The sequence below is a fragment of the Chiloscyllium punctatum genome, chromosome 26 (assembly GCF_047496795.1).
Source record: "Chiloscyllium punctatum isolate Juve2018m chromosome 26, sChiPun1.3, whole genome shotgun sequence".
Lineage (NCBI taxonomy): Eukaryota > Metazoa > Chordata > Chondrichthyes > Orectolobiformes > Hemiscylliidae > Chiloscyllium > Chiloscyllium punctatum.
Genome location: NC_092764.1, coordinates 59,593,685 through 59,605,651, shown reverse-complemented (window position 1 = coordinate 59,605,651; position 11,967 = coordinate 59,593,685). Strand labels below are relative to the sequence as shown.

General features: G+C 44.1%; 1 long non-coding RNA gene across 1 annotated transcript; it reads left to right on the top strand.

Moving 5' to 3' along the window:
• The first annotated feature begins 7,811 nt into the window (after positions 1 to 7,811).
• Positions 7,812 to 8,972, top strand: LOC140496180 (uncharacterized). Its single transcript, XR_011964198.1, has 3 exons — positions 7,812 to 7,958; positions 8,178 to 8,255; positions 8,704 to 8,972. It is a non-coding gene; the product is annotated as an uncharacterized lncRNA (long non-coding RNA).
• The last annotated feature ends 2,995 nt before the right edge of the window (positions 8,973 to 11,967 follow it).

Below are 11,967 nucleotides of genomic sequence, written 5' to 3'. Positions count from 1 at the left end.
AATTTGACAAACGTATAACCTGTTGACATGATCGATTTGGTATGAAAATATGGAGAGGCAACATAAATTAAAGCAATTGAATGTAAAGGATATGCATTAGCCGAGGGACCTGGCAGTAATTGTACATCGCCTATGAACGACGGCAGGACGGGTGAAGAGCACAATTGGTGCCTTGTTCTATGCTTTATGAATAATGATGCAGAGTACAGTTGTAGGGAGGATAAACTAAGAATTTGTCAGACATTCATCACACCTCAGCTAGAATATTGGCAGCAAGGTGGCTCAGTGATCAGCACTGCTGCCTGACCTTTCCAGGTAATTGGGTTCAATCCCACCCTCAGATGACTGTCTGTGTGGAGTTTGTATGTTCTGCCCGTAGCTGAATGGGTTTACTCATGGTTCTTTCCATGATCCAAAATGTGCATTTGGCCATGCATAATACAGGATGGCAGTGATAGGATAAGGAGGTGGGAATGGGTGGGAAGCTCTTCAAAGGGCCAGTGTGGACTCAATGGGCCAAAAGACCTGCTTCCACACAATAGGAATTCTATGATTGCTTCCAGTCTTGAAGATGGATTGTAAATGGTGAGCCTGATTTACTTAGAAAGGAAAAGGCCAAGGGGAAGTTTGATTGAGGTTTTCAAAGTCATGAAGGCCTGGGTATGAAAGAGAGGCAGAATGATATTCCAACTCACTCAAGGATGATGAAGAAGAAGGCACATGTTTAAAACAACGTATAAAAGAAGACATTCTGAAAGGAGGCAAAAATATTTTCGTAGAGCATGATGAAGGCTTTATTAAGGTATTCAAAAGAACTTTACATCACTATTTGATGAATGTAATGAGCAGGGTTAGAGGAAAAGGGTTGGGATATGGCACTAAGGGATGATGGTCACCTATACAGCTGATGCATAAATAATGGTTAAATGGTCTCCTAGTGCACTGTAACAATTCTGGGAATCTGAGACTGTCTATTATTCTGCCTTGTATCTCCACATCCAGGTGATTAATATTTATTGTCTGTCTGCCACCATAACCCAATTTTGTGTCCAGTTGGCAAATTCACCCTTAAGTCTATGTGATCGAACTTTATAAATTAGTCTACCATGCCAAATCTTGTCAAACACTTTATTGATGTCCAAGTAAACAATCTCTCTGGCTCTGCCCTCAACAATCATTTGGGTTACTTCATTAAAAATATTCAATCACTTCTCTGAGACATGCTTCTCCTTGTACAAAGCCAAGCTGACTGTCCCGAATCAGTCCTTGCCTCTCCAAATGCATGAACATTCAATCTTTCAGATTCAGTTCCAACAAATTACCCACCATTGATGTCAGACTCACAGGTCTCTATTTTCCAGGCTTCTCCTTACAGCCTTCCTTAAACAATGGCACAACGTTAGCCACTCCCCAGTCCTCCAATACTTCACCTGTGTTCGTACATAATGTAAGCAGTTCAGCTAGGGGCCCTATACTTTCCTCAACAACTTCCTACAACATGCTGGGATACACTTCATCAGTTCCTGGAGATTTATCTCCCCTTATATTTGCTAAGACCTCTGACATAATTCTCAGAAGATTAGAATGTTGTTGCCAGATCCACTACTATTCCTGCCCAAATTCAAACTCATTAATCCTGAATACATCTCATCTCCATGTATTGAGTTTTTGACTTGGATGGCAGTCAACACTTGAAGTCCTTGTTATAGAAGGTATCAAATTCACTTTCAACTCCTCCATTACTGTTACTTAAACAACATTCTCTTCCCTAGAGAAGGGAGGATGAAAATATATTTCATCAAGTACTTTAAGCATGTTGTCTGCCTCCAGAGGAAGGTTATTTGCTTGTCCAAATCAGCACCACATCCTCCTTTGACTTTTAGTTTCCAACTTTGAGGTAAGGCCCACAGTCTGAGTTCCTCTCAACAGAGAACACCAGAGAGATAACATCCAGGAAAGATTCTGACACTACCTAATTAATCAACATCTCTCCCATTTTATTTTTTTTCTTGTTTTCTTCTTTTTTTTATTTCTTTACCCCCACACTACCATCTAACTGCGGTGGTGATTATATTTTGCCCAGCACCCATGTTGTGTGTGTGCAGGTGTGAGACACAATGAGAGACACAAGGTGTACGAATCTTTATTCAATTTCCACCACCAGGAAATCTTTCTAATTTTATAGCAGGATTTTCTTACTCAAACTTTCTCTTCTACCAAGGTTGAAATTGCTGGTCTGTAATTACTGGGCTTCACCTTACAACTTGCTTTTGAACAAGGGGACAATTTTGTAATTCTTTGCCTGTCTTAATTGAACTCCAAGCCCAGGGGATTTTCTGCTTTGCTTCAGGTTTGAACAACACTGGGTAACACTGCGCCAGAGACCCGGGTTCAATTCCCGCCTCAGGCGACTAACTGTGTGGAGTTTGCACGGCCTCCCCGTGTCTGCGTGGGTTTCCTCCGGGTGCTCCGGTTTCCTCCCACAGTCCAAAGATGTGCAGGTCAGGTGAATTGGCTATGCTAAATTGGCCGTAGTGGTAAATGTCGGGGTATGGGTGGGTTGCGCTTCGGCGGGCCGGTGTGGACTTGTTGGGCCGAAGGGAATGTTTCCACACTGTAAGTAATCTAAACTAAAGTAATCAAATCTAAAAAAACACAATGAAATGGAGAACAAGAGGCTGAAGACAACAGAATGGGAAAGTGCACAGACACATGACAGATGAAACACAATAAAAATAATAGGAAGAGCTGGTAATGGTACAGTGGCTGAAGTCGCATTCATTAGGTTGGCATTATTCATTAAATCTCTGCTAATGCTTACAGAGGCATTTGACTCAAACACTGACCAATTCACACAATTCAGAGCGGGAGAAATATTGCCTGGAACACAGGACTGGTCTTTTTAAAATTCCTTCAAGTAATCTGTTTCATAAACTTGAGTATGCACAATAAGCTGACAGATGGTACAGACGAATATCCAATTTATGGTATAGTTCATAATGGGATGCTGCATCACTGTTGCATCCGAGCATTAGCCGAACTGCCAATGAATGCCCCACACCACCATTCCTGAAACTGGTCCGCCTGCAGAGAGTTTAACCTCATTTACTAGACTGACACAGACAACAATCTGGCTTCAAAGTTTAATAGTATGCAGTGCGGGTTCTGCACAGATCGCTCAATGGCATTTCCGATTTGTTGCATCGTCGCTCATTTTAGTAAAAAAAAGAGAGGACTTTTCAAATGTATCGCAGTGTGGAATTTTATTCAGGTACTTATATCAAAAGACAAGCAAAACAACATTCAATAAACTTGCAATGATTCACAATAATACACAAATCATCGGAGCTACATAACGAAAATATGCAGCTTGTGGCCTACAATACAAATGGACAATCTTTCAGAGATTGTGTGTGAAGAGCGTGTTGTTCAGGAGCAGCAGGTACATTTCTTAGATGTTTTCCTTTTACACACACAGCCATTGGCACAGTTGGTGCATGCTGCAGGACAGCAAGAGCAGCAACCTGAGAGGAGAGGACAAAGACACAAATCACTCACAATCTATTCGTTCACTGAAAGCTCCCACAGCCTCCCATGACAACACCCAGCTCCTCCTTCACAAACCCATCGGTCTCCCATCTCCCAGTCACCCCCCTGAAGAGACTCAGCAGCACATCCCAGTGAGAGACAGGTGAAGGAAGATGTTCCTGTTACTATCTCCACAACACGGTTTCTAATTAGAAGTCTATAAGATCAGCGCTTTCCGATGGGAACCTCAGACATTGCTTTCAGCAGCAGCTTCTGGTCTGGAGATTCTTCCGATTGGACATTGTAGAAATCGGATGGCAATTCAATCCGGTGTAATCCCGGATCATGTATGCGTCTGTGGTGTCCCTGTGTGAGTTGTGCCCAGGACTATGTGTCACACCAATAGAACGGTAGCAGTTTGAAAGCCTGTCCCAGTGACTCACTTTTCTGGCAGCGTCCAGCTTTGCTGGTGGCACATTGACAGTTGGAGCATCTGCAGGTGTTTTCACAGGAGCAGGATCCTGAAAAGAGGAAAAACACAGAGAGTGAGTGGTGTACACCGCCCAGCAATGGCCCCAGGCACGGGCTGGGCACGGGGCCCGGCTCTTTGTGCTATTGCCCTGGGCTGCAGTGAGTTGAAGAAGCAGCCTGGCCCTCCCTGCAATGCTGCTGTCTCCCAGTCAGACTGAGGCCCCGCACTGGGACACTGTGCTGAAAGCACTTGCACCAAGCCCCACTCACCATCCAAGCACACACAGGGCTTCGGGTCCGACATCTCACCAACTTCTTCTGCAGCTTCGAGCCGGCTCCAATCCGCGCTTCTCGACCTTGTGCCGTTTGCTGAAGCCGAGCCGAGCTTTATGAGATTGTGACGGGAGGCGAACCGGCTGCAAAACCGGGCAACGGGCGGCTCGGCGCTACCTGAATGCACACAGCCCACCGGAGTGAGTCAGCGGCTGGAGGTTTGAATTGCAGCCGCTTCCTTCATTAACAACACGGCCCGAAGGGATTTCTCAATCAGTGTAATGTGTCAGCAGTTCCTGTGGGATCAGCCAGTGTCCGAGCGTCTGGAACACGATTCCCCGTCACGGTCTGGGGGAGGCAGGGACAGCACTTTCTGTTTGACCTGACATTTCCTCTTTCCACTCGGGATATTTGCTGCTTTCCAATCGCTCTCCCAGCTCATAGAATCATCGAATCATACAGGACAGAGTCACCTTTCCTCCACCGAGTCTACTCCGCCGTTTGATCATGGCTGATATATTTATTAACTCGATTCTCCTGCCTTCTGCCCATATCCTTCAAGCACCTTGTTCGTCAAGAATCTGTTTCTCTCTGAGACACCCAACGACTTGCCCTCTACAGCCTCCTGTGACAATGTTTTCCACAGATTCCCCACAGACTGTCTCACCATTTCCAATCTATCTTCTAAACTGAAGACAATACTCCAGCTGCTTTGTGACACGTGTCTTATATGTACAGGATCAATGTAACCTCCCCATTCCTGTACTCCACACCATTGTGAATCATTCCTACCGTATCACATGCTAATATGGCAAGTGACTGAGGTGTCAGTAGGGGAAGACTTTGGGACAGTGAACATAAACATAATTGCATTAGTTTTAAAATAGTTGTGGAAAAGCATAGACCTGATATAAAAGGTAAAGTTTGAGATTGGCGGAAGGCTAACTTGATGATGTTCAGCAAGAATTTCAGAAGTTGATTCTGGGCGGGAAAGTGGGAGCCCTTGATAAATGAGGTAATGAGAGCCCAGAGACAGCACGTTCCCGTTCGAATGAAGCACAAGGTTGTTCGGTGTAGGGAATGCTGAAGGACGAGGAAAATTGAGGCCTGGTCAAGAAAAAGAAGGAGACATAGGATAGATATAGACAGCTGACACTGAATGGATCCCTTGAGGAGTATTAAGGAAAGAGGAGTATACTTAACAGGGAACCAGAAGGGCAAAAGAGAACATGGGAGATAGCTTTTGGAAAATAGGCTTAAGGAGAATCCAGTGCATTCATGCCAAAAAAGTAACTCGGGAGAGAATAGAACCCTTTAAAGATCAACAAGGCAGGTTATGGGGGGGGGGGGGGGGAGGGCAACAGCACCTGGATGAGATACCGGATGAGTATTTTGCATCAGTGTTTACTGTGGAGAAGGAGAAAGAAGGTAGAAAACTTGGAGAAGTACATTGTGATAGTTAAAAAATATTCATATTACAGAAGCGGAGGTGCTGGAGGTCTTAAAATGCATACAAATTGCCAGGACCTGCTCAGATGTACCCCAGAACTTTGTTGGAAGGTAGGGAAGTGCATTCTGGGCCCCTTCCTGAGATATTTGTATCATTGATAGCCACAGGTGAGGTGCCAGTAGGCTTGAGATAGGCTAATGTGATGCCATTATTGAGGAAAGATGGTGAGGAAAAGTCAAAGATCTGCCGACCGGTGAGCCTGATGTCAGTGATGGAGGTCATTCTGAGGGACAAGATTTACATGTACTCGTAAAGGCAAAGAATGATTACTAACAGTCAACATGACTTTCTGTGGGGGAGTTCATGTCTCAATAACTTGATTGAGGGTTTTGAAGAAGTGTTAAAGAAGCTTAATGAACGTATAGTTGTGGACAGTCTATATGGAGTTTATCAAGGCATTCAACAAAGTTCTGCATGGTAGACTGTTTAGCAAGGTTAGATCGCATGGAATACAGGGAGAACTAGCTATTTAGACACTGATTGATGTGAGGGTAGGAGACAAAGAGGGTGGAGTAGCGATGCTTTTGAAGGAGCAGGTGGACAGGGTAGTGAAGAAGGCATTTGATGCACTTGCCTTTATTGGTCAGTGCATTGATACGTGTTGGGAAGTCATGTTGTATTTGTACAGAACATTGGATAGGCTATTGAATAGTCCATTCATTTCTGGTTTCTCTGATACAGGGAGAGTATTGTGAAACTTAGAAGGGCTCAGAAAAGGTTTACAAGGTTGTTGCTGGGGTTGCAGAATTGTGAGCTTTGGGGAGAGATGGAATATGATGGGACTGTTTTCCCTGGAGTATTGGAGGTGAGGGGTGACCATTCAGAGTTTTATAAAACCATGAGGGACCCAAGAACTTTTTCCCGGTATAGAGGAGTCCAAAACTAGAGGGCATACATTTAGGTGAGAAGGCACAGATTTAAAATGGACCTAAGGGGCAAGCATTTCAGGCAGTGGATGGTAGGTGTATGGAATGAGCTGTCAGAGGAAGTGGTTAAGGCTGGTACAATTAAAACATTTTAAGGGGAGCTGGATGGGTACATGAATAGGAAGGGTTTTTAATGTATCGGATATGGGCAAAACATTGGCAAATGGGGTTGGATTATATTAGGTATCTAGTCAGTGTAGGCAAGTAACTGTGCTCTCAACCTGTTCTGCCATCTTGAAACCCTTATGCACATATACTGCCATGTCTCTCTGTTCCTTACCCACTTAAATTAGTAGCCATTCTTGTTGACTGCAACTCTGGTTTACCATAAAATGTATCATCTCACAGTTTGCCTCACTGAATTTCATCAGCCACTTCTTTACCCACTCCAACAACATGTCTTCAACCATTGACAGCTCTACATTATCTTCCTCACACTTAACAATGTTTCGAAGTTTTGCATCATCTGCAAAGTTTGAAATTGCCTCGTGCACTCCAAGATCCTTTCGAGTAAACCAGGAAGTGTAAGTATCCCAATAGTGACGTTGGACAAAATGGATTTGTCGTGGTTTGCATCAGCCACTCAGTCTCTGTTCATATTTGGGGAGGTACACAATTTCTTTTACATACGGAAAGGTGTACAAGCAGCAGAGAACTGGTCCAATCCTGCATTTTGGTTGTGAGAAACATCGCCTCCAACACAGAATTAGCTCAGAGACTGATCATTTATTCCTTATTTCCATTCTGTGTATTTACATCTACTTTTATTATTTCTTTCATGACCAATATATTCAGCCGTTTATTATCCTAGAAAGCTCGTTAAATTAACTAATTTTTAAAGGTAAATGACTTTGATTTGCGAGAAAGGAAATGATAAGTGAGGCGATGGACAGAGTGCAGACCATACCTACCCTGAGCCCTACAGTGTGGTTTCACTCACTCTCCAAATATTTCCCATCACAGTATTACACTGATTGAGAAATCCCTTCGGGCCGTGTTGTGAATGAAGGAAGCGGCTGCAATTCAAACCTCCAGCCGCTGACTCACTCCGGTGGGCCGTGTGCATTCAGGGAGCGCCGAGCCGCCCGTTGCCCCGTTTTGCAGCCGGTTCGCCTCCCATCACAAGCTCATAAAGCTCGGCTCGGCTTCAGCAAACGGCACAAGGTCGAGAAGCGCGGATTGGAGCCGGCTCGAAGCTGCAGAAGAAGTTGGTGAGATGTCGGACCCGAAGCCCTGTGTGTGCCTGGATGGTGAGTGGGGCTTGGTGCAAGTGCTTTCAGCACAGTGTCCCAGTGCGGGGCCTCAGTCTGACTGGGAGACAGCAGCATTGCAGGGAGGCCAGGCTGCTTTTTCAACTCAGTGCAGCCCAGGGCAATGGCACAAAGAGCCGGGCCCCGTGCCCAGCCCGTGCCTGGGGCCATTGCTGGGCGGTGCACACCACTCACTCTCTGTGTTTTTCCTCTTTTCAGGATCCTGCTCCTGTGAAAACACCTGCAGATGCTCCAACTGTCAATGTGCCACCAGCAAAGCTGGACGCTGCCGGAAAAGTGAGTGACTGGGACAGGCTTTCAAACTGCTCCCGTTCTATTGGTGTGACACATAGTCCTGGGCACAACTCACACAGGGACACCACAGACACATACATGATCCGGGATTACACCGGATTGAATTGCCATCCGATTTCTACAATGTCCAATCGGAAGAATCTTCAGACCAGAAGCTGCTGCTTAAAACAATGTCTGAGGTTGCCATCGGAAAGCGCTGATCTTATAGACTTCTCATTAGAAACCGTGTTGTGGAGATAGTGACAGGAACATCTTCCCTCAAACTGTCTCTCACTGGGATGTGCTGCTGAGTCTCTTCAGGGGGGTGACTGGGAGATGGGAGACCGATGGGTTTGTGAGGGAGGAGCTGGGTGTTGTCATGGGAGGCTGTGGGAGCTTTCAGTGAACGAATTGATTGTGAGTGATTTGTGTCTTTGTCCTCATTTCTCAGGTTGCTGCTCTTGCTGTCCTGCAGCATGCACCAACTGTGCCAGTGGCTGTGTATGTAAAGGGAAAACCTCTGAGAAATGTACCTGCTGCTCCTGAACAACACGCTCTTCAGACACAATCTCTGAAAGATTGTCAATTTGTATTGTATTCTCCAAGCTGCATATTTTCGTTATGTAGCTCCGATGATTTGTGTATTATTGTGAATCATTGCAAGTTTATTGAATGTTGTTTTGCTTGTCTTTTGATATAAGTACCTGAATAAAATTCCACACTGTGATACGTTTGAAAAGTCCTCTCTTTTTTTTCTTAAATTAGCGACGATGCAACAAATCGGAAATGCCATTGAGCGATCTGTGCAGAACCCGCACTGCATACTATTAAACTTTGAAGCCAGATTGTTGTCTGTGTCAGTCTAGAAAATGAGGTTAAACTCTCTGCAGGCGGACCAGTTTCTGGAATGGTGATGTGGGGAATTCATTGGCAGTTCGGCTAATGCTCGGATGCAACAGTGATGCAGCATCCCATTATGAACTATACCATAAATTGGATATTCGTCTGTACCATCTGTCAGCTTATTGTGCATACTCAAGTTTATGAAACAGATTGCTTGAAGGAATTTTAAAAAGACCAGCCATGTGTTCCTGTGTTCCAGGCAATGTTTCTCCCACTCTGAAATGTATGAATTGGTTAGTGTATGAGTCAAATGCCTCTGTAAGCATTAGCAGAGATTTAATGAATAATGCCAACCTAAAGAATGCAATTTCATCCATTGTGCCATTACCAGCTCTTCTTATCATTTTTATTGTGTTTCATCTGTCATGTATTTGTTCACTTTCCCATTATGTTCTCTTCAGCCTCTTGTTCTCCATTTCATTGTTTACGCTTATTGTGTTGTTCAAACCTGAAGCAAACCAGAAAATTCCCTGGGCTTGGAGTTCAATTAAGACAGGGAGAGAATTACAAAATTGTCCCCTTGTTCAAAAGCAAGTTGTAAGGTGAAGCCCAGTAATTATAGACCAGTTATTTCAACCTGGATAGTAGAGAAACTTTGAGTAAGAAAATCCTGCTATAAAATTAGAAAGATTTCCTGGTGGTGGAAATTGAATCAAGATTCATACACCTTGTGTCTCTCATTGTGTCTCACACCTGCACACACACAACATGGGTGCTGGGGAAAATACAATTGCTACCGCAGTTAGATGGTCGTGTGGGGTAAAGAAATAAAAAATAAAAAAATTTTAAAAAGTTAACAAGAAAAAAAAGAGAGACATTGATTAATTCCCGCCTCAGGCGACTCTCTGTATGGAGTTTGCACATTCTCCCCGTGTCTGCGTGGGTTTCCTCCGGGTGCTCCGGTTTCCTCCCACACTCCAAAGATGTGCAGGTCAGGTGAATTGGCCATGCTAAATTGCCCGTAGTGTTAGGTAAGGGGTAGATGTAGGGGTATGGGTGGGTTGCGCTTCGGCGGGGCGGTGTGGACTTGTTGGGCCGAAGGGCCTGTTTCCACACTGTAAGTAATCTAATCTAATCTAATCTAATCTAATTAGTTAATGTCAGAATCTTGCCTGGATGTTATCCCTCTGGTGTTTTCAGTTGAAAGGACCTCAGACTGTGGGCCTTACCTCAAAGTTGGAAAACAAAAGTCAAAGGAGGATGTGGTTCTGATTTGGAAACAGCAAATAACCTTCCTCTGGAGGCAGAAAACATGCTTAAAGTACTTGATGAAATATATTTTCATCCTCCCTTCTCTCGGGAAGAGAATGTTGTTTAAGTAACAGTAATGGAGGAGTTGAAAGTGGATTTGATACCTTCTATAACAAGGACTTCAAGTGTTGACTGCCATCCAAGTCGAAAACTCAACCCATGGAGATGACATGTATTCAGGATTAATGAGTTTGAATTTGGGCAGGAATAGTAGTGGATCTGGCAACAACATTCTAATCTTTGGAGAATTATGCCAGAGGTCTTAGCAAATATAAGGGGAGATAAATCTCCAGGAACTGATGAAGTGTATCCCAGCATGTTGTAGGAAGTTGTTGAGGAAATTATAGGGCCCCTAGCTGAACTGCTTGCATTATGTACGAACACAGGTGAAGTATTGGAGGACTGGGGAGTGGCTAACGTTGTGCCATTGTTTAAGGAAGGCTGTAAGGAGAAGCCTGGAAAATAGAGACCTGTGAGTCTGACATCAATGGTGGGTAATTTGTTGGAACTGAATCTGAAAGATTGAATGTTCATGCATTTGGAGAGGCAAGGACTGATTCGGGATAGTCAGCCTGGCTTTGTACAAGGAGAAGCTTGTTTCAGAAAAGTGATTGAATATTTTTAATGAAGTAACCCAAATGATTGTTGAGGGCAGAGCCAGAGAGGTTGTTTACTTGGACATCAATAAAGTGATTGACAAGATTCGGCATGGTAGACTAATTTATAAAGTTCGATCACATAGGCTTAAGGGTGAACTTGCCAACTGGACATAAAATTGGGTTTATGGTGGGAGATAGACAATAAATATTAATCACCTGGATGTGGAGATTCAAGGCAGAATAATAGACAGTCTCAGATTCTCAGAATTGTTACAGTGCACTAGGAGACCATTTAACCATTATTTATGCATCAGCTCTATCATCCATCACCCCTTACTGCCATATCCCAACCCATTTCCTCTAACCCTGCTCATTACATTCATCAAATAGTCATGTAATGTTCTTTTGACTACCTTAATAAAGCCTTCATTTTGCTCTATGAAAATATTTATGTCCCCTTTCATAATGTCTTCTTTTATACATTGTTTTAAACATGTGCCTTCTTCTTCATCATCCTTGAGTGAGTTGGAATATCATTCTGCCTCTCTTTCATGCCCAGGCCTTCGAGACTTTGAAAACTTCAAACAAACTTCCCCTTGGCCTTTTCCTCTCCAAGTAAATCAGTCTCACCATTTACAATCCATCTTCAAGACTGGAAGCAATCATAGAATTCCTATTATGTGGAAGCACGTCTTTTGGCCCACTGGCCCTCTGAAGGGCTTCCCACCCATTCCCACCTCCTTATCGTATCACTGTCACGTTGCATTATGCACGGCCAAATGCACATTTTGGATCATGGAAAGAACCAGGAGGAAACCCATTCAGCTACGGGCAGAACATACAAACTCCACACAGACAGTCAGCTGAGGGTGGGATTGAACCCAGTTCCCTGGAACGGTCATGCAGCAGTATTGCTCACTGAGCCACCTTGCTGCCAATATTCTAGCTGAGGTGTGATGAGT